The 22,276-nt window shown below is 47.7% G+C and overlaps 1 long non-coding RNA gene across 1 annotated transcript in view; it reads right to left on the reverse strand.

The window, feature by feature from the left end:
• Positions 1-22,276, reverse strand: part of LOC146178172 (uncharacterized) — a 139,459-nt gene that overhangs the window by 65,002 nt on the left and 52,181 nt on the right. The window contains exon 2 of the long non-coding RNA XR_014700862.1: positions 16,016-16,128. This is a non-coding gene — a long non-coding RNA (uncharacterized LOC146178172). The remainder of the gene's footprint in view (positions 1-16,015; positions 16,129-22,276) is intronic.

Raw genomic sequence — 22,276 nt, forward strand, 5'->3', positions numbered from 1 at the left:
GAGGAATTTATCATCTTGTAAGTTGATCGATTTCAGTACGAGTGATCAGGTTGGTCGAATTCTGTGCGTGAGATCAATGAATGAGCAATATTCTCCGGTCTTCTAGTGATAAAGCCAGCGAGTGATTGAGGTGCAGGTTTCCCGATCTCTTATAGTCAGTGAGCCAGCGAGTGAGTGACGAATGCACCGACTGCCAGATTTGTGAATGAAGGCACTGCTTGCCTGATCTCCATGTAACGAAGTGCGAGTTAAAAATATGCCGGTTGCCCAGTTACCGGGTGAGCGATGAATGTGCCACTTGGAAGATTTCCGAGTAAGTGATCAACGGGCAGCCTTCTGTGATTTTTGTCTCAGTGAGCTACGAATTCGCAGGTTGTCCGATTTCTAAGTGAGTGAAACTGCAAGCTCGTGCTTACTATTTTGTCCCTGCGGTTGTCGCTTTGCTGAAAAGGAGCCCGAAGCACTGCACGGCCAGCAGCGAGACTCCGAGGAACGCGGCTGGGTGCGAAGGGGCTGTTTATTCCTGGACGCTGCTGTCTCTCAGATGAAGAACACATCGTTCGTCTTCCGCTCGGCGCATCTGTCCTCGCGGCCGCTCGTGTCGGGGTCGCCTCTAATTGCCTGCTCTGCTGCAGTGCTGCACCGCGGAACCAGCCAGCCGTCCCGGTGCGAGAGAACAATAAGACCCGCCAGAAATTTGTTTCTTTTTATTGCGCAGGTTCGCCCGTCGGCATAAGGGTTTAAATATGTTGATACAAGCCTGTGGCAGCAATGAATGCCAACAGCTCTCGGTGGTGTGGGCCATGTGTCCATACCCCTGTGTCGGGCGGTCTGGTGGCGTGATAAGAGTGGCTTCTAAGGTGTGCCTTGTGGGCCACCCGAAGACCAGGACAAGTTATTAGGAAGTGGTCTAGTGTTGCCTCCATAGCAGGGGCTGGGCAGAAAGGGCAGTTCATGGGAGCAGTCTGGGTGGTCCAGGAAGATTTTACAGCAGGCGTTAACGCAGCACCCACGCGGATTCTTCTCAGCGCCACCTCCTCACGGCGAGTTGTCGCCGGGAAGGTGTGATCCACAAGGTGGAATTAAAGCACGCGTGGAGCGGCGAAGAAATTCTTTTGCAGACACTACGGCATCTCCTGCGGACAACTTTAACATAGGCAGAGGATATGTCACTTTCTGGGAACAACAGGACGCATCATCAGTTTCTGTCAGACGGAGCGTAGGGCGGGGAGCCCACACCACACGCACAGGGCAAGGATATGTTTGCATAATATTGCAGATATCGTTGATGATGTCGAAGGTATTAGCTATACTCCGTAATGCTCGGACTACTTGGCTGAATTCTGTATGCAAGATCACAATGGTCGGGGGAGCAGCATATAGGCTGTCTGCTAATGTAGACAAACCGTCGCGAATGGCAACGAGCTCTGCTATTAGAGAAGGAAGATACGTTGCTTCTGTTCTATATGAACATATGTGGCGTATTTCGGGAAGCAATGGACCAATGAGGGTAGTATGTAAAATCTCATAGTCAGTGTTTGCGTTTACATAAGCTTGAAGTGTCCCTGTAGTGTCTGTGTAATGACCTGGCTCAGCTTCTTGCACCGAATGTCGAATTCGGCGCTTTTCTCGTAGCGGACCGTTGTTTGTCATCTGTGACCGATTTCATGGAGGTTCCAAAGGCGTTGCTTCAAGCAGCGTAGAAGACGAATCAAAATAATGCGCTAATGCAGACGCTGCAGGAATAGCTTCACGCTTCAGGTAGCGCGTTGCACGACGCTGCTCATCAATGGTGTTCAGCTGGGCCTTCGCTTGGAGAGTGGGAATTGATGTCAGGCGAGGGAGGCCAGTGATGGCTCGCATTGCTTTTTTATTGACTGCTTCCAAGCGGTCCCAATCTCTTAATGTGACACGTTGAAATTGGGCTTGATAGACAAGTCGAGGCTGTAATACAGAACGCACTAACGTTCAAGCCATGTTGCTGCAAGCGCCGCCTGCTTTCTGGGCTATGCGCTGAAATAGGTGCAGTGTACTAGCGGTCTTCTGTCGTGCAGATCGAACCCATGGCGCGCTGCTGAACCAGAACTGTCCAGCTCGGCACCAAGGACTCGCATCGACGAAGTGGTAGTGAGCAGATGCCCGTTCAATGACAACTGTAATGGTGCTTGTAAAAGCCTGCGTCTACCCACCGGTTTGTGATAAAGTTTGGCTGTTCTACTGAGAGGGCTAGGCCAACTTTCGTGGACCACTCAGATGTCCTGTCAAGAGCAGTCTGAAGGCCTAATTCTTGGCGGCTTAGATCCGTGTGCAGTGACCATACTGTGGCGTCGTCTGCATACATCAGATAAAATATGTCCGGAATGGTTGCTAGTTGCCAGGCCAAAAGTATGAGCGCCAAGTTAAATAGTGTTGGCGCCAGCACGGATCCCTGAGAAGTTGAGGCACACCCCTTTTACACTGAAGTGTCCAACACGTTCTCTACCAATCATTATGGAAATAGGTGTTCTAAGAATGATCTTACAAAGTTACATACTCTGGGTGGGAAACGTAGCCAGCGTAGAATGGTTAAAATCACTAGTGGCTGACATTGTCGTAGGCCTTGTGGACGTCTATTGTTAAAATGGTCCAGATTTTGCGGGATCGTCCTCCTAATAGTACCATACTTGAAAGGTGTTCCAATTCATCTTCAGTGCCCAAATGAGGGCGAAAGCCAATCTGAGCTGGATGGTACCAGTTGTATCTTTCAAGCCACCATGACAGGCGCATAGCTAACATGCGTTCTATTAGCTTGCAAAGTGTGGACGTAAGCGCTATTGGGCGAAGGTTGCTTAACTTAGTGGAATTAAGGCTTCCAGGGCTTAGGGATTGGCACCACCTCAGCATGCTTCCAAGGGGTCGGGACATCCCCAGAGGTCCAAATTGTATTCAGGGCCTCAAGAAGCCACTCTAGAGCTGGTTCAATATTTTTAAACACTTCGTATGTCAGGTCATGCGGCCCCGGAGCTTTGCGCGGGTTAGTTCGGTCAATAGCCGCAATAAACTCGGCCATTGTGAAATGTTTTTCAATACCTTCAAGGTCCTGTTTGCTTGGTGGTGAGCCCGCTTTTGACGGGAGATTATTCGGGCTGATGAATGGAGGTGGAATGTGGTCGAAATCCGGAAATAAACTCCTGACAACCACTGATGCAAACTGTCTTGGGGACTGTCCAGATGCTAGACAGGCATTGCCTGCGGCGTCCTTTGAACGTCTGCCGGTTTCCATGGACCGGAATGTGCGCCATATTGATCGAGTAAAACACGTACGCGTTTAGAGATGCACACCAGTCCTGCTATCGCTGACGAGAAAGGCGCTTCTCATGTCAGCCTGCCGCTGCTGTTAGCTGGTGTAGGGTGACTCGGCGATCAAATCTTAGTTCTCTAATAAACGGCAATTCCGCCTGCATATAGTAGAGAGACTGCTCGTACTAATGCTGCTGTGCGCACTGTCCATTGTTTCATCACACACACACACACACACACACACACACACACACACACACACACACACACACACACACACACACACACACACACACACACACACACACACACACACACACACACACACACACACACACACACACACACACACACACACACACACACACACACACACACACACACACACACACACACACACACACACACACACACACACACACACACACACACACACGTACGCACGCACGCACGCACGCACGCGCACGCACACACACACACACACACACACACACACACACACACACACACACACACACACACACACACACACACACACACACACACACACACACACGCACGCACGCACGCACGCACGCACGCACGCACACTGTGTTTTCCTATTTCCAGCTGTCGTTGTCAATCAGGCCAGTTTTTTATGGTGTCTTTATTTGCATTTTCAAAATGTCTGCTCTTATTGCCCTCCTCGCAAATGATTGCGCTACAAGCCAATGGCGATGGAATCGACACTGATCCCCTGGATTCGTACTTCCTTCAAGGGGTTGAATCGAATTGTGCGGACAATGCACCGTGCGCATCTTTGCTATTACTATCACCACTGAGGCGCAGCCTGTGCCAAGGCGATGAACAATTTTTTTTTATTTGGTTCGTTTATTTTCAAATGCGCTGGGAGCTTGTATGAGGCGTCACAGAGACATTGGGAGGAGAGAGAGACAAACAGAAGAAACCATGCGGCACGCTATTTCACACGCAGGGCAAACGAGAATGTGCCGAACACAGCAGCGCAGAAGTCTGAGGCGCTGCATGAGCGATTGTATCCATCAAGCAGCCCCCTCAAACACACCTCTAGATTTCACATCCACGATTGTCGAGGCTGTCATCTGAGGGAGCTTCATAAAGAGGGTAATATTTATTGCATGATTCCCATGAAGAAGCGCACAGAAAATGACACTGATTATTTTGTTTTTCTTTTATTTATTTTACTTCTTTCTATATAGTTCTCACTGCTTTAACATCCTTACTTTAGTCCTTCTCCTTTCTTTTCATCGCTGACAGGAACGTCCCTTATCCGGTATCACCACTTTTTTCCGGTTGTAAGTGAACGGTAAATCGTCTCAGACCGAGTCGGTTGAGTAGACGCTGGTTGTCGTAAGCAAACACGCACGCGATGTTCATACACTGCTGTAACTTTGATTCAGGATGACCACAACCATTGAATGTTGAACATGTCTTAATCTGTCTGCGGACGGTTCAACGATTAAGAGATAACAAAGAGATCTGAGGAGATCGTCATCATTAGCTAACTCAACTACAGGATTTTGTCGGCAATCCCCATACGATGTTTGTGCCATCTCACCCAAACTAAAGCCTAGATAATTTCCTGATTTCATCCCAAGAGCTGGTTTTCTGCCAGCCATGAGTCCAGTCTCCATTCATTGGTATATCCATTCTGCGCCGCTAATACATCGCCAGTCATCTATTTTTATGGCGCCAAACTCAATATCCCGCTCTTGAGTTCAGCTGCGATACTGGTGCCTGTCTCCAGCCATAGATACCAGCTAGCATGCCTCTAAATAGTAAGACACGATAAAGAAACCCTATCGTTGTAGCCCAGTGCTCCGTCAAAACAAGTTGTAAAAGTGTGCGCGAGGCCGAGAGAGGGAAGGGCTGGCTTCTGAAAATAGACACTCTGAAAGCAGGACTAGGAACGCTAAAGAAATACTAGATCTTGAGGCGACTAATTAGCGCCCCTTTAAGTTGACGGCGCCAAATGAAAGTTAATGTGACTGGAAGCTTTAACTTTGATAGGCTCGAAGCGCCGGTCGCTTAATTGTTTTCGCTGCGCTTTATGTCCTAATTTCGTGTGCAGCAACAGAATCGTATACTGTTCGGTGCGAAGATGGTAAGATTAGGACATCTACCAGGGTGCTGTGGCCGCAGATAACGAAGGTCAAGGCTGATTGGATATCGGTGAGGAGAGGCATATCATCGTGTAGTGTACGCCAATTCGGATCTCGTCTCTTCGAATAAAGATGCGGCTGCCTCTTTCCCGCGATAACCTATCTCATCGCAGAAAGAAAGAATGCTTTATCAGAAGCCGTGACTTTTTAAAGATATCGAATGTGCGGTACGTGTCTTAGTTACAACGCCTGGTGGAGCCCCAAGGCTAGTTTTATGTGTTTGAATAAAATTAGCTGGTTAACTAAGTTATGCTAGAGAGTCAACAGGACAAACGTTAAATGCAAATTTTCTTGTCGATTTTGCAAATAAACCACTTCAGTTAACAAGTCCGCTTGCAAGGCGGCATGCGTCTCAAGCCGCTGAAAATGGGTCCGCTGGGAGGCTCGAAATATGCGACAATGAACCGAGTTCCGAAACAGAGGAAAGAAAGGAGGGCGGAGGAATGGTAAGAGACACATCAGTTTTAGAGGGGACGTGGGGGAGAAGCCGACACAGCCGAGTTCAAACTCACACAGCAGCACCGTGTCCGCAGATAGACATGGCGCGCCACTCAAGAACAGAAAGCGGACAGCTAGACGCCCCTATTTCGAGGTGTCGGCTCTGCCCTGCCAGGGGAGCGGCAGCAGCAGACGACACCAGACGCGCGCCGTCTGCTTTGTGGGCAGACTACGAACAGAGGTAACGCGACGCGAGCGGCGCTGCTGCCGCGTCTTCCTTCCTTCCTGGCGCGGGTGGCTGCGCCGGCGCTTTGTGGTTTGCCGCGGATATATGCATAGATGAGACGGCGCGATCGGCTGGCGCGGGATGGCCTAGGCGCGGAGCTCTAGGAAGTGAGAGCCATGCCGACGTTACCGGCGCGGAGGGAGCGCACGTGGAAAGGTGGACGTGCGTCCTTTCAAGCTGGGACGTCGGCGTGCAGAAGACTAGACATGTCACTTTGTCTTACCTTGCCACGCGCTGGATTTTGTCTCCTAAGTGGAACGAATCAATGTTAATGTGAGGGGCCTCATTCCTCTCCTCCTCATCCTCCTCCTACACACACACACACACACACACACACACACACACACACACACACACACACACACACACACACACACACACACACACACACACACACACACACACACACACACACACACACACACACACACACACACACACACACACACACACACACACACACACGCGCGCGCGCGCGCGCGCGCGCGCACCTGTATGTGTACATCAGGGAAGAAAGTTATCGTAGAAAAAGCAGACTTAACACCAGTTTTTGACGAAACAACTCCAAGCGATGTATGACGCCGATAGAACACCGAACTTCCTCTCTGCACGCGCTCCGAAAGGGTTCCACAAATCTGTTTCTCTAATGAATACTATATAACTGCCAGTATCCGAGTTTCCTCGGTGACATACAGCAATGTCCATGAATTTCTTATTCATTTAACGAATTAATTGGCAGATGTTTGCAACCTGGATAGTGGTGAGGTTGACACGAATCACTGCTACCCACATGCTCAGCGCCTGGCTTCTGGCACGAGTATATCAGCATCACAATTATACCGTCACTTGCCACAAAGTCACTAGCGCACAAAAAGTGAAGTTGCTACAAGATCAGGAGAACATTGGCAAATAGGTGATGTATGAGGTCAAGGAACGCCTGTTTATTCTCTCATACTTGCGTATCTTCTCTCCCACAAACCTTGGTTCATCCGCGGCGGTGTACAATTTGCGGCATTTTTTAAGTAATTTTCCCTTCAAAGAACTCTGCGACTCCTTTTGCGCTTCAGTTCTTTGAAACTGCTCCACGCATGCTGTAACCAAACGTAGTGAAACTATATTATCATCTAGCAAAGTCCGAGATTAGTAGCCATATGCCCCATCCATGTCCCGCACTTGTTAGAGTGGAGCGGAAGCACAGAATGCGACGCGATGGCTTCCCCAAGTACAATGCGCCTGCTCAGGAGGACAGCGGCGTTTATAAATCTAGCTACCGCCTCGTGCGCGTAACTTCGTCTCCGCTGTAAAAGATGAGAAATTTTAGGCTATGCGGGTAACATCAGAGCTTCTGTACGGCAGCTATTTGCTTCGCGCAGGTCTAAACATTTATCCAGGGATCATCTCAACATCACATGGTATCTTGTAGCCCTGCCGTCATTTTGACACGTTTGTAAAGCTCCGTCGTTCTCAGGATTACAACTAGGCTATGCAAGCAAATGGCGCCAGGTTCTTGTATACGACATTCATATAATCAGGCGATAGGTGCTCCGAACACCTGGGCAGAGGCGTCCAGCTAGCAGCTGAGACGGAACCAGCGAAGCGGGAAAACCGTACACGAGAGAGAGATAAGGAGATATAACGCGATGGGGATGTCCCCAGAAATGCGCAAGACTGGAGAAACGGGGGGCCCTATAAAAGAGCAGACGGGGAAAACGAGACGAACAAATGAAACAGACGCATCGTTTCTTTTGTGGACCCGGATAGAAACAACAAAACGCGAGATAAGTGGAGTCAGACAAACACGCCTTATCTCCTTTTGTAAAGAAGAGACGGAGCAACGAACAAAGCGCACAAAAGAAATCTGAGCGCAGTTTTCTGGGTTGTGGCTGAAGGCGGGAAAAGCAAACGCAGTAAAACGTTTTACAGGGGGCTCAAGTCTCCGCTAGAAGCCGCGTAGACAGCGAGCAGTCTGGTGACTAGGGGATTTTTTATTATTTATATATTTATGTATTATTAAATACTCGGGGTTGCGCGAGCAGGATCTAGCCTCCTCTTCGAAAAAATTACTCTAGCAGATTATACCCCCAACGAAGATGAAAGCTGCATACAGTTGCTGGATGATCCATGGACCCGTTGGGAAAAAAGAATAATACAGAGCCAATTCAAAACTAGGACAGAAAATTTGGCAGCTCTGTTGTAACGTCAGTCTTTTCATTATTTCTCTCGTGCTTTTTCGTAGCTCTGTAGTTTTCTTCTGTAGTCTGTGGTTGCGTAGTACATTTCTGTTGTACCTACACAAAATTCTGACTTTACTACCGAAATTTCTCTTCTGGCAACAGGTTCAGTGTCAAAAACCATACAGAAATTCCGGGGTTACAACGAAGAAAACAAAATGTTTTACGAGTGGGATTTGCTGTTCGGATGAAATTAATTAGAAGCTCAGAAGCTTCCTTTTGCCGTTCAGAGATTTTTTCGAGCTATTCCTCTGGTGCGCCGCAACAGGAAGTAAACAGATCATCCTCAAAAATGACGGAGTCGCAATAATAGTTAGTTTAAGGTGAGCAGCACAAAAATTGCACCAGCACGCTCTAGCTGACGTCCTCGGGACGTCCCGGCCACCTCCTGCAATTGGAGCGCGGCGCTCCGTGCAGCAACCGAAAGCGCGGGGAGGAGAGGAGGGGGAACCTTATCCTAATCATCACGTGGTGCATCAAGGCCACATAAGGCGTGTAAAAAAGGCACTAACTGCCACGCCACGAAGACAATCATCTTGACCCGAGCACCCAGTGAAATAATATGTATTCGCGGTATTCCTTCCCAGAATGTATATTGCAACACTAGAATAAATTGCTCGACTTGTACCAAACCGACATTGGCGACTTGGCCATAAGCAACTTGGCAGAACATTACAGCTGGCAAAAGGGACAGGAGACAAAATTGCGCTAAACAAAACACCAAGTGAGGTGCTGGGGGAAGGATATACGTTTGAAGAAGGTTAATCCAAGCTCCCTCGCGTCAGAAGAGAAGCTGGGAAGGTGAAGCGTCTGGAGGGCTCTAGATTATTTAGATTAAAATAACTCACCCAAATTAATAACTGGACGGATTGTAGAAGTCATTTAATTCGGGCATAGTTGAAGTTTATAAGGGAAGCACTTCAATATCGCGTCAGACAACAACCGAACTGCACTGAGAAAGAGCACTGCACACTGTAACACTCATCATGCGCGTGCTCCACCGACCACACACGATAGCGTCCTCGTTTGTCAATTATATTGTACACAGCTCCGTTGCTTTGTCAGGCAGCGTTTGTGTGACCACTGTAGCATGCATGACGGAACGCAGGGTCATCCCATTGGTGACGGCGAGCGCAATCACGTTGCACCAGGCTCGGAGCTGGACTGCCCAACCCAAAAGAACGCGATGTCACATTAGCAAACATCGGCGAAAGGCCGGTTGTAGTAGGGATGACGACCAAATAAACAGAGTGGCTCCAGCTTGACTGCCATCTGCATGCGCCATTATTTTCTGTGCTTGATTGTCTCGCGTTCAGCGTGATGTCCAACAGGGACACACATGCTGACAACGCTTACGACTTCTTTTTTTTCTTCTTTTTTTCCAGAGTAGAATTTTCGCGCTTGCTGCACTTGAGAGCGGGCCGCCGTCAATAAAATGAAAAATAAACCAACAATGCAGTGATTTGAAACACCTGCGCACCCGGGTCTCACGGACACGTTTTTCGATGTCCGGATGATCATTCTCGTGTCCACGAGACCGGGGTCATTTTTCTCATCGTTGCGGTGGGAGAGAATAAGACGCAAGGAAAGATACGACAAAAACAGATGGTTCAGTCTTTTCTTACGTACTTTTTCTTTAGCACTGACTTCCTTCCAGCGCACTAACCCAAGCCAGACCTTGGTTGATCACTGAGAGCTCTCTCTTGCTTTGAGACCGGCACCTGTGCGCGGTAAACTGGAAGCAACTATCTCGAGTTATCCTAGTTTTTGTGTCTGCAATGGGAGCATTGGTGGTAGTTGGTACTGTGTGACTGAGACACGCTGAGTGCATAGAGTGAGCCAAGACGCATGGAAATGGACATAAAATGTGACGTATTTTGATAGTAGAATCTTTTTTAGCCTACGTAACACATAGGAGGAACAAAATTAAAAAATAAAAATGATTTTACTTTCAGAACATGAGCCAACTTGACCCAAAATAAACGTTACTGAACAAGACGTATAGCGCTGCGCCACTTAGTGGCACTGGGCGGTAATTGGGCTGGGGGACGGAGTTCTCATTGTACGACTTGTGTTATTCCTCGGACACGTAACGTATTTCCGTGTTTTATCACTCAAACTTTTATTTGTTCTCTCAAGGAGAGAAGGGGATGACGGGTAAAAGCCGCTTAGGTGCGGCTTGACAAAGCTCGGGCCCCGACGTGAGAACCCCCCTGTCGATTTACTCTTTCCCATTTCCGCCATTCCCCTTCTCTAGTGTGCAGTATATATCATGCCAGGGATACTCTACTATGGCCGACCCTTCCCTTTCCTCTCATTAGCGTTTTTTTTCTCCCTCTTGAAGCTTAGCGTCCTCTCTCTCTTAGTCGAACAGCCATTACGACGGGCGATGTTTCACTGGATTTCGCTTCGTCGAAGTTGTCTCTATCGCCTCACGTGCCTAAAGGATTTAAAACAGCGCTTACATTCCCGGATAGAACGGCCGGACCATCGCTCCTCAACTCAAGTAAAGGGTCGCACCCGATGGCTGTCCCACGCCTTTCATCCGGAGGCTGTAATGCGCTTCACAGTGCGCTAGCGATCGTCCACCGCATACCTTCATCTGGGAAGGGCGGAGTGCTTCTTGTCGAAGTGACGCGCGATGCTTGCTCTGCCCGTGAAAAACATTCCGGTTACCGCCTCTTCGTGCAATGCTGCAATGAAAAACCGGGCTCCGAGGTTGCACCGCACCGCTGCTGCCGTCACGGCCGTCCGAGCGGCGCCTGTAAACAAAGTAGGCGCGAGCCACGGGGTATGAGAGCCCGCCGGTCGGCCGGGCAGGAGCCCAGGGGTGGATTGATGGGCGCCCCTCGAAGGGACCGATTGAAGGAGGCAGTATATAAGCAGTGCATTTGTGCAATTTTCATCTTAAAAGGGGCGAAAGCGATTAAATAAACAGAATCGTTTATAATATCTACATTCACTTGTTTACGAGAGGCGTTACTGCTGAGAGAAGGAAACATCATATATACCTTCAGTAAAATTGACTACCTGGGCAAGTTGACACTGTTGCCGCTAGGTGGTACATCATCGTCGGGTTTTGAAAACGCTGGATTGCATCAAAGAAGGACAAACAGACGCGAAGAAGCTGTCCGACATGTGTAGCAATCTAGCACTTTCGAAGCCTATAACGATAGTTAATTATTTTACAGTTAGTGCAACCGAGTGAAAAGAGGGTGGACACAAGACAAGAAGCACGACATACGCTACGTCGTGCTTCTTGACTTGTCTTTGGACCGCAGCAGATAATAGAACGATAGATATCAGCTATCATAGATGTGCAGTTACTAATCGCTATCCTCTGTCCGTACTATCGCACATTACGACTCAGTTCCTTCGCTTATAGCCTGCCCTGCAATGCGTAGTAGCGGATAATAATCCCTCAGGGCTGCTTCTCTGCCTAGCCGAATGTTTTTTAAATTATTCCTTTAATGTGTTTCTCTTAAGCGATATTACGAGAAGAGGTAAATATTTGATAGCGAGTCATTTCATTAATTTAAGCGCATAAGGGCCACATCTACTGAACATGCCCAAAAAGGGCATCGCTCTCGGCCCCAGTAGATGACATGTTGTGCAATAAAATGCTCTACACAGCGCAATTATCACAAGTTAGTGAAAATGGTAGTACTGCTCGATAAGAATCAAATCGCTAGTAGGAACAAACCCGAACCGGTCATATGGATTATTAACAGACGCTAATAACCTGTATAAGTATTGAAAAATTATTGAGCAGAGCCATGATTCTCCTTTGGAAAGTCATAGCGGTTGCGCTCATGGGACACTGTGGAAATTTCTGCATCGCATTTCCGCCTTTCGTCAGGAATGAGATAAGTATACCGCACGCGACGTTCAAATTAATCTTGATTTGATTCAATTTATTTCTTTCATTGTCCTCTTACCGAGGGCAAGGTGCGTGGGTTCGAATGTCTGAAAAATGAAAGACATGCTGCAGTGTCGACGCACTGTTACTGTTTCATAATTCATAGCGGCGGACACACAGCCGGCTGTGCGAAAAGGGGACAGATTGAGCTTCCCCGAAAGTGCTCGTATAACACTTTACGTCTCGGTATCGCGGTCTTTTTCCACTGCAATCCGGGAGGAAAGGCGTCGGTGCCGTCACGCCTCCGTCACGCCGCATGGGCGTGCAGTGGACACCGGCGCCGCTGTTTTACGCATGCAACAGCCAGCGACACGCGTACCGCTATCGCGGTAGCGGTGAGGGTGCGCGGTCACCGTCAGCGCCGTGCCGACCAACGCCAACCTCGACGGACGCGGTAAAAGTGGGGAGAGTCTGGGGCGCCCACTCCGTCCTATCCCAGGAAGATGTATAGAAAAGCTGCTTGCGAAATTACTGCTTATTACGCTGCTCCGTAGCTCTTAGTGAGACACGGTTAATTCCGCGTGTCCAGCATTTTTGCCACTTGCGTGTAGACAGTGCTCGATCCGCGGTTCTGTTGTGCTTGCGTACACAAGCGTACGATTTGTCGTGGGTAATTACCAGTGGCTACCTCGCTGACAGCGCCTTTCTGTTAGACTGAACTCGGCATGCGTTAATAGTCCACCGATGCTGCACCGCACTAGCGGGAAGTTTGAGCCAAGGTCCATAATGAGCGCTGTCAAGACAGCGTGTCGATGTAGAAAATCTAAGTGCGAAGGGGAGATCTGGGGCGTAGGGGAGAAGGGGCCGCTCTTGTTCGGGCGGGTGAGCATGTTGGCGTATTCATAAGCACGACGAGATTGCCGTGAAAGCAGTAATCACTCATGCCGATCAGGCTAAAAGGTGTGGTCTACTTCCCTTTCCAAAGAAAACTGAGATGGCTGGACTGCGTAGTCGGAAACCTAACTACCTTGCCCGTGTAGACCGCAGCAAGTATACAGGCCAGTTTTAATGTAGTTCGCTGTTTTCTTCTCTGATGCTGCCGGGGTGATTTATTGACCGCTCAGTTGCTTTACGAAAATGTTGGAAATTAGATAAATTTAAAGTCGCTTCTATTTCCCCGTCTGTCTCAAGAGGGCGAATCACGATTAAAAACAATAGAAGGGATTTATTCTGATGCTTGCAACCAGTCCTCTAGAGCATTTAGTGCTTCCGATTACTGTATGCAACTAGAGCTATGATAGGATAGAATTGTAATAATCCTTATATGTATATAGCTGTTTCGTCCGCTACATCCGTGTGCTGCTGGTGTATTTTATTGGTATATTTTTATGCTTGGCAGTGTTCATGAAATGCCGCCCTTTCAATGTGGGAAAAAGCCACTCTCGATAACCTCACCTACGCGAGTGTGTCAGTGTAGCGCTTCGCACATGGCTACTTAGTTTCGGAGGAACAGTAAAGCGTCATATGTCGATGGACACCGTAACCGCGCCTTAAATTAATAAATGAGTGAATGAATGAATAATTGAATGAAGCAAAGAAGGAAGGAAGGAAGGAAGGAAGGAAGGAAGGAAGGAAGGAAGGAAGGAAGGAAGGAAGGAAGGAAGGAAGGAAGGAAGGAAGGAAGGAAGGAAGGAAGGAAGGAAGGAAGGAAGGAAGGAAGGAAGGAAGGAAGGAAGGAAGGAAGGAAGGAAATGAGTGCCGTAGTGAAGGCCTGCGTAAGTCGTGACCAAGTGGGGATCATTAACGTGCAACGACATTGTACAACACACGGACGTCATTTGCATTTTGCAGCCATTGAAACGCCGCCGCCGCGGCAGGGTTCGGCCCGCAGGTACTCTGGTTCTGTAGTTGAGAGCCCTAACCCCTGAGCCAACGCAGGAAAAAGGGGCACGGTAAGCATGTGGAAAACGCGCACACAAAAATGCGCGTTCAAGAGCAAAAGCCACATTCTTGGGCAGCGGGGCGGTCGGTTGCCAGGGGTCGCATCCCAGACAACCTGCTTCTACGTCCTCAGTGGCAACCGGCTGCTGTAAAGATAAACCGCGCGCGACGGGGACGATCTAGTCGCGCGACTCCCGTGTGACTCTCTCGCCGCTGCCTCGTAGATTTTTCTTACCTCTCGCTCGCGGTAACCATAATTCTGGTCCGCGATATTTCTTTGCTCTCGACCTCATCGGAATGCGTGCAGCGTACAGCGCCGTGTTCCACGGCAGGAGAGAAGTGAGTGCCCTACGGCGGCGGCTACGACGAGCCAGTCCTCCGGCAAAGCCGCGCCGCAGCCGAGGTCGTCGCGTGTAGGGAGTGCTCGTTCAACGACGACCAAAAGGGAAAGAGAAAACGCGAGAGAAAGACAGACAGATAAAGCATCACACGTGGGATACACGTGCTGGTCGCGTCGCCGGAGCCCTTCCACCACGCGGCCTGGCGACACAAAAGGCCGAGCTTATCCGCAGCTTTCTTTCTTTCTCTCTCCCCCTTTTCAATATTTCATATCGGCGTTATATTTCGCAGCCGCAGTGCCCTATCAACAGTTCGATCGTGCACGGCCCCGCCTTTTTGTTTCGCCAGGCCCGACGCCTTTGTTTATGTGCCCAAAAGGGTTGATTGCTTTGCACTGCCATTGGCATCGGGTTGCTCGCCACCACTGGACACGCGGTGGCACCCTGTCGGTCTCACCGTACAGTGAGGGGGAATTTCCACTATTCAGAGCAAAGCAGCGGAGGCCGCGACGATGGAAATCTGGACAGGTTCCAATGTTCGATTGGATTGGAATTGGGTGGGGGATGGCGGCGATGACAATGGGGATGTGAACGCGTGGAATCGGTAGCAGTTCCTTTGTAAGCCGCTTCTTGCGTTCGGAAGATATAATGCGTGACCGCAGTCGATTATGCCGTTTAATCCGCCTTCTAGAGGTTTGAGGCAAATAGTAACAACAAACCGAACAATACTTCCTTGTCGCCGAGCGAGCATGTCCCAGTTTCCTCCTGACATTTTAATCAGAGCTCCACAAAGTAAAGATTTGAATCACGTGACCACAAATGCCGCGTTCTTATTGGTTACAATGATAATGCGATGCTGATAATTAATATTAAAAGCGCAATGCAGCAGCAACTAATGCTATTATACTATGACACCAATCGTGCTGTGGGTCCCGCCGCGGTGGAGCAGTGGTTGGAGTGCTCGACTGCTGTGCCTAAGGATGCGGGATAGATTCCAGGCCTCCCTGCCTCGGCGGCCGCTGTTCAATGGAGGCGAAAAGCAAATACGCCGTGTACTGTGCGATGTCAGTGCACGCTAAAGAGCCTCACGGGGTAAAAATTTGCGAAACCATCCACTACGGCGTCTCTCACTGCCTGAGTCGCTTTAAGACGTTAAGCCCCACAAACGAACCAATCGTGCTGCTGGGGTCATTCGTTAGGGCGCTCGAATTTTGAGCTCGAGGACACGGGTACGAGCCCATATGCAGCCATGGCGGTCGTTTAACTGTGGAGGCGAAACGCGAGACATCCGTGTACGGCGCAATGTGAGTGCTCGTTGAACAACCTCGAGGAGGTTGCCCGAATCTTCTGCTATAGCGCCTCTCATAGCCGATGAAGCTTCCATAGCACAACGCAACACAACATAACGTTATAACGTTACGTATACCATGAAAGAATGCTAATGTTACTAATAATACTTTTACTATTTTAATGCGATGCTATTGGAGGTCCAGTTATCCAGAAAAGACGATGGTGTCACAAAATTCACATTGGTCGAGGACTCGAGATGTCCGTGACGTCCCCACAGGCACTTTCTCTGGAAAGGAAAAGGTGGTTCAGCGGTGAATCCAACCGGCGTGCTTTCGGTCGCGAGCAGTGTGCTCTATCTTTACACAACTGAAGAACGCATTTCAGAGCGCCGGTTTAGAGGCCATATGCAGCGACCTCACACCGCATAGTATAGACAACAATACATAACAGCTAGATTAAATTAATTAGTGCCACCAATTATTTGCTTTACTTGAAACCAAATGCTATGATATTACGCTTTTGCATGTAATTTATGCGCCGATGTCCAAGCTAATTAATTCGTTTTTTTTCCCTGAAAGGTCAACAAAAGACATTGCAGGCAGTCAGGCAAGCTGATATCCGAAGACGCGCTCAGACCTCGGAGAGATGCATCCTCAAGTGCACTGTACAGTTGCGGCTCTTGCTTCGCATTTCCCGCTACTAGGTAAACATTTGCTGTGCAATGAGGCATCATAGATAGATAGATAGATAGATAATGTTTATTTGAGTGTGCCTCAACAGCCAAGTGGCCTAAAGGAGCGCACACTAGGTCAGATACATCAGAACACTTATTAACATTTAAAACCAGGCATGAAAACAACAATTAGGCAAATATGTCCGTGTCAATAAACGTTTTGTTATACAAGCTTTGTATACGAGTCATTGGACAGTTGGCATGCAAATCTGGATAAAATGTGTCAGAACATTTTGCAGCCTTTGCATGCGGCACACAAAAATTCAGTGACATCAGTAAGGTCTGACAGTTAATGAAACCACGCACAATTTTTTGCAAAAACTGCATGTCACGTATGAGTCGCCTGTCGCCAAGAGTACACATTTTGTGGTCTGCCAAGAGAGAATCGTAGTCGTAGAAACGGCGGCGTCCAATATATCTGTCATAAAAGATGCGTATGAACTTACGCTGGACATTTTCAATTTTTGCGCAATAGGTGGCAGATAAGTTATTCCAGGCCACTGACGCGAACTCAAGACGCGGTCTAACAAGGGCACAGTATAGAGTGCGTAGACATTCGTGCCATTGAAATTTTTTTGTTAGTCTAGAGATAAGACATAACCACAATCATAATCTAGAAGGACGAAACCTTCTCGCGTGGTTTCCAAACAACCATTCAGCCCCGGTAGCGAGAGTGTCAAACCTTTCCCGCTAAAGGTCATTGTTTTTCCTTCCCCGGTGAATAGCATATGTGTGCCCGAGGACGCTCCGCAGGCGAGCACCTTACACGACGCTGCAACTCATCGCCTTTACGACCCGCTGTGTCGACTGGGAATTCGCACTCTGGGAATTTTTCCTTGTCATCTAAGGGGCCAATCGGCCATTTTTATCACTTGCGACAGCCTGCAGAAAAGCCCAGCGAGCAGCGACGCCATTTCGACAGTTTTGTTTTCTGTTTCGCCAGCTTATTTGTTGTCGGGCGCTCTTTCCTGTTGACACGTCTTCTTCAGTTCTCTTTCTCTGCAGTGTGTCTTGTTTGCCATTTTGCCTGCTTCCTTCTGAAGCTCACCTTCCCCTGTGTAGCTGTCTTTTTTTTTTCTCCCTCTCTTCTTCGTCTTTCAATTCATTATTGCAGGACCATTCGTTACCTCGCAGCCGCTTCTTTCATTTTCCTTTCGTTCGCCGCCACCCTTGCTCGCTTATGCGCAGATAAGCTTGCCGCTATGTATGAGTGTCGTCTGCCCTCGATGCATGCAGACGACTCAATCACGTGGTCACCAACTGGCACCGGGGCATGCGCAGCGACAGACGCCGTCGGAATTTTATAGTCTGCATGCCGCAATCGCGCCAATGGCCGTCTGCGCGCAATCCGGCCAGACAAGCTTAACTGGGCGTGTGATCGCTGGACGCATTCCGCTCGCCAACCTCCTTGCCGAAACGTCCTCGACAAGGACTCGGCAAGCTGCGCATACGAAATGCACCCGGAGAGCGCGTTCGTGCGTGCCGTATACCTGCTGCCGATACAGGAGCGGCGGCTATACCGAACACCGGTAAAACCATTAATGGATTAGTACGCAGCCACAAATAGGGGCGCAGCCCTCTAATGAGCTGGGATAGCTAAAGCGGCGCCAATTGCCGGGGTGCGAACTCCTAAAATTGCTGGTTCAGAAGGCGAAGCTTGTAGGACATTGCAGCATAGCTAACTTCGGTTAACGGGAAAATGACAAGCGTATCGTTATGAGACAGGAAAAGCGCAGAGTGGGCAAGGGAACTAACGAGAGTTAATTATATTGTGGGGGATATTACGAAGAAATAGGCTTGGGCAGGACTTGTAATGCGGAGGCGAGAGAACAGGTTAACATAGTTAATTACGAGGTAAGGCGAGGGTAACAGGGTGCGGCAGACATTTAGGCCTGGGTGAGGTGAGAGAGTTTTCAGGGACATATACTACTCCGGTTCACAAGCTTCTTGTAGATATTAAGAAAACAAAGGAAGACTTGCGTCAGCCAGGATGTGCACTGTGTCCCTGCCAATGTGGACATGCTCGGGATAGAAGGAAAGTGTAATTGGAGGGATGTGGGTGGACCTTTATTCTTGCAGTACACTCAGGCTGATTATGATGTCGATGACGAAGTAGTGTAGTGGGAATTAAAACAGTGAATTAAGGCCAGTGAGATGAGAGGTACCAGCCACGATACATAACAAAAAATATACAGAAATGTGAGCGGGTTCAGAACCGTGAGCTTAGATTTATTTATAACGCCTACATTAGAACACAGTGTGTTTCAGAACTCAGAAAAAAAGCTGGACTTGTTATTTTATATCAAAGAATGAGATACAATAGGCTGGTTTTCTTTTTTGAAATATTAACTGGGTACTATCACGTGCATATTAACAAACACATCACACCAGATGTTAAGTTTCGCTGACGAACAAAGCACGCGAAATGCATTACACCTTTAATTTACAGAACCGATTGCTTCAAATATTATTTTTTAAGTCAGTCAATAGACGAATGGAACAAGCTGCCATACGATATTGTCATTCTTACCGAACTTACAGCGTTTGAGAATGGTTTGACAAAGTACTTGTTAACGGTATGATGATTTCCTGGTGTGCTGTGTAATTTATTCTTGTAACTAATAGTAGTTATCCCATGTACGTATTGAATTATGATTTGCTTCTTTTTTTTTTTTATAATAATTAGGGCTGTACGGGTTTCTTGTAAAGTGGTGTGTTTTGTGCATGCAAGTACTAATGAAGTGCATAGCTTTATCGTTTTTTTTCTTCATGTATTTAATATTATTATTGTACATATCCGGCAGCTCCTGTCTTCACTCATGCTGACAGTATGAATAAATAAAATAAAAGAATAAAAAGTAATGACGTAGCTCTTCAGCGAGACAACGTTCCACTTGTGGCAACAGTTTCCTGTGAATGAAGTTTTTGGCGTAAACCCAACTTAGAGAACAGAAGTTGCAGTAGCCCTTTGTGACTCGACTAATATATATCTCTACTTTACTTCCATCCTAGAACGAAAACCATGCGCAATACAGGACAAGTCAGCGGGTGAATACATCATCATACTCTTCCTTCTCACTTGCAACTTCGCGCACAACAAAAGTAAATCAATAAGTGACCGTGCTTTTCACAAGAAAACTATACTCACTGCAAATAAAGATGAACAATATCTTTTACCGCCATTTGCAAATGTTGTCAGATTTGCAGCGCCGACGACACTGTACGATGCAGGTATAGACTTCGGTCTATATATTGTACAGCGTACTGGTTCTGGCAGCCCTTCTGTGAATGCGCGGACGGAAGCAACGATTTCAACTCCAACAAAGCGATTCCTTTCGCTGAGAGGCAGAGCAAATATTTATTATTTCGCATCTATTCCAGCGCCCCATCAGTCTGGATCTTATTCAAATCGTGCAGAAGGCATAGTGCCCTTGAAAGAAATATTTGTGATGACGGCGTTAAACTGTTACTCGTTAGGAAAATTCGATCGTTAAACATTTCGCCACTTCAATAGAGCGCTGTATTGGGTAAGCTGGAAGTAATTTATATTGTGGAATTGCGAAAAAGAGAAAATAACACGCGTCTCTTCTGCGCTATTCCATAATATGAATTCCTTAACTATGTTCATGTTTGTACAGCAAACAATAAAGACGCATTTAATGAGGACTGTTTGATTAAAAAAAAGATAAAACTAATCACTATCATATACACGATATTCATTAAGTAGTTAATTACATTTAATTATTGTTATTAAAGCGTGATGTGGCATACTCAACTTCTTTCGGCGATAGCGTTGCAGTTGGACAGCATCATCATCATGATCGTTACCACAGTCCTTTCCAGAAGATGCCGCAATCTTCAGAAAACACCGCCGGCAGACAAAGTAGGTGCAGTAAGATATAGTTCGATTGTTTAAATAAAAGGTGGGTGAGCCCACTCTCGCTTAATCGCACGGGGCGAAACTGGAAAGCCCATAGTGGGTCATACCCTGTCGTTTCCCTGTCATACTTCTGTTCACTTTTGGAACCTTTCTCTGTCAAGCCACGATTCACAATGGCCACATGCGGACAAAATGAAAGCTAAAAATGGAATCAAAGCTTTAAAATGCTGACGCCGACTAAGAAACAAAAAGACTAGAAAAGCTACATTTCAGCTGCGGGAGCCTTGTTCAAAGAAGAAAATGGGCAAGATGATAAGGACTGATATCTTACAAGAACGCAGCGACACGGACAAACACATAACGCTCGTTGTATCTCTTAGTCGGTGTTAGTTCGTGTTGCGCTCTTGTGAGATATGAAGCTAAGCCTTGTTCACTGTAGAATTTTGCAGTCAGTGAGATATTTCAATTATATTAAAACGCAGGGTGTTTGCAAGGCACGTGCGTAGAGTGTCCAGAATTCAACATTTGCAATTTTGGGTATTAATGGTCGTCTGTATATGCGATGAATGATTACAGATGTACGCGTCTAATACTAGCTTATTTTTGGTGGCAGCACGTGCGACTTATTCTTTGTTCGCTGTCTAGACTTGCATGAATTATTATGACTACCCCGAATCAGACGAGAAATCATCACAATTTCGAGTTTTTCAGCGCAGAAAGTCGTAATCAGGATAGACGCTTCCCCATTTCGCCGGAACTTAAGAATGCCTGTGGGCGTTCATTCGCTTGTTTAGAAATAGACGGTTCGCTCGACGAAACAACTCTAAGGACAAATATGAGTCCGAATAAGTGAGACCTCCGGAGATGTGATGAGTCATTGTGCGTGCATAGAGGACATGTACACCATTGGAGCAGCATAATTAAATAACCGGAATGGTGGAAAATATCCTTCTGCAGGGTTCTACACAAAAGTCTGAAAAATTAGAACTCAGTTTACTTTAGCTACAGACACACACACACACACACACACACACACACACACACACACACACACACACACACACACACACACACACACACACACACACACACACACACACACACACACACACACACACACACACACACACACACACACACACACACACACACACACACACACACACACACACACACACACACACACACACACACACACACACACACACACACACACACACACACACACGCACGCACGCACGCACGCACACACACACTCACACACACACACACACACACACACACACACACACACACACACACACACACACACACACACACACACACACACACACACACACTTGCCGGCGGGCCGATGGACGAACTCGTTAAAAGGTAGCAAGTTATCTGACTTATAGGTATATAGTTCCTTGCACACTGCATTTCCGTAAAACAAAGAAGGGAACAAACTGAATCGTCATTATCATTATAAGGCCAACTATCTCCGCCCGTGTCATTTGCGGGTGCCGTATCGCGACAACCATGCTAATCGCATACGCCCGCCTGACCATCGGTCGCCCTTTTGCGCCAGCGACCTTGAGTTATCTTCACCAATATCTTACTTTCCCGAACCAGATCAGTTCCTTTGTATTGGCTCGAGTACGATATTATCAAATCGCTTTTGATCCCCGACCCACTGTGCTTTTTCTCTCTCCTAGGTTTGTCAGGCCTCTTTTTCCTTTCGTGCAGTTTATTGCGAACACTGAAATTAATTTTTAAGCCTCGTCTTAGGTTCCATGTGTTTATGCCCCATACATGAGCACTGTCAGGTACAACTGTCAA

This window comes from Amblyomma maculatum, chromosome 9 (assembly GCF_055883805.1).
Source record: "Amblyomma maculatum isolate TAMU_Amacu chromosome 9, ASM5588380v1, whole genome shotgun sequence".
In the NCBI taxonomy this organism is placed as follows: Eukaryota; Metazoa; Arthropoda; class Arachnida; order Ixodida; family Ixodidae; genus Amblyomma; species Amblyomma maculatum.